Genomic DNA, 4,780 nt, shown 5'->3' with positions numbered 1-4,780 from the left:
TGGATGCATTAGGAACAAAGAGAGTAAGAGGGAAAGATAGGAAAAAAAATCCTATTTCCCCTGAGCTTGAGCTAAAATTAACAATGGGAGCAGGAAGAAGACTAATGTAAGGGAAACACCAATTAGTCTACAAGGGTGGCACCACTTTAGCCAGACCCCAGGCAGTCCCTGTTGTGCTTGTGGGTTCCAGTGGACAGCTTGCCCCTTTCTGAGCAAATACAAAGGAAGGGTGGATGGAGAGTGGAGAGGAGGTGGGATAAGGTCCTGGGAGGAGAGGAGGGAGGGAAGGCTGCAGTCACCATGTAAAATAAATAAGTACATATTAAAAAAATAGTCTAATTCAGCCAGTAGAGTCGGCAACTATTCATGTGTCTTGATGTTTGGGAGTAGATACTCGATCTAGAGGAAACCCTTGATTTCTGTCAACCTTTTCTGATTGTGACTCTTAGCTGTGAAGTGCAACTTTTTGCTGACTCTATGATAATTTCCTTTATCAGCTTACCCCAAAGATATTATTATATGCTTGAATTATAATACGTCTTAAGGTATTTAATATATAGGAGTGCCCTTCAAATCTTTTTGGTATTAAAAAGGAAACGCTGCTGTTTCTGTTGATGTCTGTGGGTTTTCCTCAACACGGTTTTAACTATTTGCTCATAATATTGCTCCTATTTCTATGACTGGCCTAGAGGGGATAGTTAATCCCGAGTAAGTTTGAGCTCACTGAATCCAGTGTGAAAGTTTGGGAGCCTGAATAAGAACAAACTTGGGCAGTTTGTGGGGCCTCTAGCTGAGGAAGCAATATTTATCCTTAGTGGTCAAACTGCCTCTTTAGAGCAAGTTCCATATGGAGGAATACCTTGTTCAGCCTTGATTAAGTGGGAAGGTACTGGTCCTGCCTCAAGCAATGTGACAACTTTGTTTACTCCCATGGCAGGTCTCCCCCTCTCAGATGATTGGATAGTGTGAGATGGGATGCGGGTAGTGTTAGTTGGAGGACTGGTGGGTCAGGAATTAGAATTCATAAGTAAAATGGAACTTTCAGAAATAACAAAAAGATGAATATATTCTCTCCAGAATTAATGTGTGAGAAAAAACATATTTGAAAATGCACTAGATGTTCTTCACAATAATGACAAGATCCGACAACACTTTGTGACCAGTTAGTTACAAAAAGCAGCAGGTACTAAAAGACATTCCTAAAATCAAAACACTCACATACATAAAATTCAAACAATTATTTATAAAGTAATAGAAAATGAAACTTTATCTAAATATACTATTGAAACACAGAATCAAAAGTGAAGAAAAACTAAGCAAGAAATCAATGGGCATATAAGACACTCTTCTAAGATTAAAATAAAGAGTTTGGTGCACGGTGAAAGATGTGGGTCTATTTTCATTCTTCTACAGGTTGACATCCAGTTGTGCCAGCACCATTTGTTGAAGATGCTTTCTTTCTTCCAATGTATACTTTTAGCTCCTTTATCAAAAATGAGGTGTTCATAGGTTTGTGGGTTAAAATCCGGGTCTTCTATACGATTCCATTGGTCGACTTCTCTGTTTTTATGCCAGTACCACACTGTTTTCATTACTGTAGCTCTGTAATAGAGTTTGAAGTCACCCACACTGGAGCACTGGACTGAGCTCCCAAAGTCCCAATGAGGAGCAGAAGGAGGGAGAACATGAGCAAAGAAGTCGGGACCACGAGGGATGCACCCACCCACTGAGACAGTGGAGCTGATCTATTGAGAGCTCACCAAGACCAGCTGGACTGTGACTGAAAAAGCATGGGATAAAACTGGACTCTCTGAACATGGCGAACTATGAGGGCTGATGAGACGCAAAGGACAATGGCACGGGGGTTTGATCCTACGTAATGTGATGGCTTTGTGGGAGCCCAGCCAGTTTGGATATTCACCTTCCAAGATATGGACGGAGGTGGGAGGTCCTAGGTCTTACCACAGGGCAGAAAACCCTGACTGCTCTTTGGACTGGAGAGGGAGGGGGAAAGGAGTGGGGGGAGGGGGAGAAGGGTGGGAGGAGGGGGCGTAGGGGGGGAGAAGGGGGAGGGAAATGGGAGGCTGGGAGGAGGTGGAAACTTGTTTTTTTTTTCTCCTTTTCTCAATAAAAAAAAAGTGTTTGGTTATGCTACACACACATGAAAACAATGCATCATTACCTAAAGAGAGCAATGGAATATATTTTAAAATCCGCAACCGTTTCATGATTAAAACACTCAGCAAATAAGGAAGAACCTGTGACCTTACGTGAAAACAGGACCATAACAAATAAATTTCCTGTAATGTATTTCTATATATACCCATGACTTCGGTGACAGGAACAGCAGCATCTGCCAAGGTTACTGCTTGATATTTTCATAGAATCTAAGGGTTGCTGATGAACACTGACAATGCAAGAGAAATTCACACGATATATCACACAGGGGCAGAAAGGAGCCTGGCTCTCCTAGTGTAATTCACATACTAACATCTGAATTCAAATTTCTTTCTTACAGGTGATACAAGACTTTAAGACTGAAACAGGGGTTTCAAATCTTAAGAGAGGAACAGTAGCTTAAGAAAGCAGCTTCCTAACTCTTACAGCTGAGATAGGAGCAGATGACTCTGAACTATAATCCTGGGAATCATAAAACTTCTGCCTGCTGAGCAAGTGATGAGCAGTTTGCCTAGTCTGGGCAATTGTACAATCGGGCTTTGGTTATATCCAGGACCATCTGAGATCTGGACTATAACCAGAGCCTGTAAGGCAAAAACCCACACTGCTGACACTTTTATTAGTGCTTCTGAGCTCTCATTAAAGTGTGTGGATTCAAATTGACCAGGAAAAAAGAATCAATAAGGAGAGTTATCTCAATTCCAGCAATGAATACAAATTCTGTGGTAACCTAGAGATATCATTCACAAATGCTGATTCATTCCGGTCTCCCATGTGAAGGTGTACTGAAGCAGAAGGGGCAAAACTGAATATGGATGTGAAGGGAAAATGTAATTTTACCTGGGTACTGACTTTAATTTTAAAAATAAAAGTCCCAAACAGGGCATGATCCTATATCCATCTACCAAGGCCCATGTCTGGCTATCTACATGAAAGCCTCTATTTTTGCCAGAAGTTGGTTATTATGAATCTTTATTGCAAATTGTTTCTTTTGCTGTCATTTTCTGATGTGTCATTTTAGATTCCACATACACAACATTTAAATACTTAAACTTCATCCATTATTGAATATATGTGAGAGCCTGAAATGACTTGTTTTTCTTGTAAGTCAAAATGTTACATTCATCCCTTCTCAACATCTTCTATTGTATACTGTAGCCAGCAGTATCCACTGATTAAGCAATAATTTCAAGCATTCATTTTTAGAAATAAGTATTCAGAATACTTGCATACTTTCAGAAATTAAGCATTAGTACATATGACTTTATGTGTGGTTCCACAAATGTCTGCAGGCATTTGGTATTAATTTCAATTTTACCTAGTCATACCATACTAGAAAAATTTTCTGTTTAATATTAATGTGAGAATATTGAAATTTAGAAAACAATCACATGTTATAAAAGAAGCCGGACCTTCAGAAGCAGGATCCTACTTCTGCAAAGGACTCAGGATCAGGTGATATGGAGCTATAAAGCTGGGAACAAGCAATCCCTGCCTTTGCTTCATGTCACCTGCTACGACTCCTGAATATGTGAGCAGCATTCTGCCCAGTCTGGAAACAACCTAGATGCCCTTCAATGGAAGAATGGATGAAGAAAGTATGGAACATATACACATTAGAGTACTACGCTATGGTAAAAAACAATGACTTCTCGAAATTTGCATGCAAATGGATGGAAATAGAAAACACTATCCTGAGTGAGGTATCCCAGACCCAAAGAGATGAACATGGGATGTACTCACTCATAATTGGTTTCTCACTGATGTATATTGAAGACAGAAAAATTCTATCTTATTTAGAGGAGGTGGATGAATCCATCTCACCAGTGTCTTCCTGCCTCAACTTTAGTCTACATCATTGGTACACCAAGGCTGAGGTAGCAGACACAGGTCATGCACAGGATCAAAATTTACAAAAGCACCAGAAGCATTAACAGAGAAATCTGCTGTGTAATTTCTTTAATGGGAAAATGTAACACTAGTCTGTCACTAACCAAAAGAAATTGATTTCAAATAAAGCTCATTACTGGCTCATGTTATAGTGAGAAATGTGCCTACAAGGAAGGAGGAGCAAAGTAGTAGATTTGTTATATTCTAAACTGCATGGGAAAAGCAAACAAATATTGCAGAGTTGAACGTGTGTCCCTAACAAAAGAAGGTTTGTAACAGGTACATTCCTGTAAAATAATTTCTGGTCACTCTTGCCTGGGGAAAGGTAGAATGGCATCTGCAAAATATTCCCATGATATTTTCATAGACTCTAGGAGTTGACAACGAACATTGACCATGCCATAGCAATCGTACAGTGGATCTCCCTAGTGTTTGTAAGACATGAACATCTGAAAAGGATTATGTTCTTTACAAAAGATACAGCTCTTCAACCCTGAGACAGGGATTGCACATCTTACAGACATAGTTTAACTTCAGAAACAGGAAGCTACTTGCTGCACAAGAGGCAGGAGCTGGAGGCTTGCTGCTCAAATCCGGGGAATATAATAATTGCTGCCCCTGTGAAATTCTCCAGCTTCTGACCCCTGCACAGGTCAGAAGCAGGGTGCCTTTTCTGGATCAAAGTACAGTGGGGCTTTGATTATACCCAGGT

The sequence above is a fragment of the Microtus oregoni genome, unplaced genomic scaffold (assembly GCF_018167655.1).
Source record: "Microtus oregoni isolate MIOR12 unplaced genomic scaffold, Mior012 000000F_ref0000247, whole genome shotgun sequence".
NCBI classification, from domain to species: Eukaryota; Metazoa; Chordata; class Mammalia; order Rodentia; family Cricetidae; genus Microtus; species Microtus oregoni.
Note: the sequence above shows the minus strand (reverse complement) of the source record.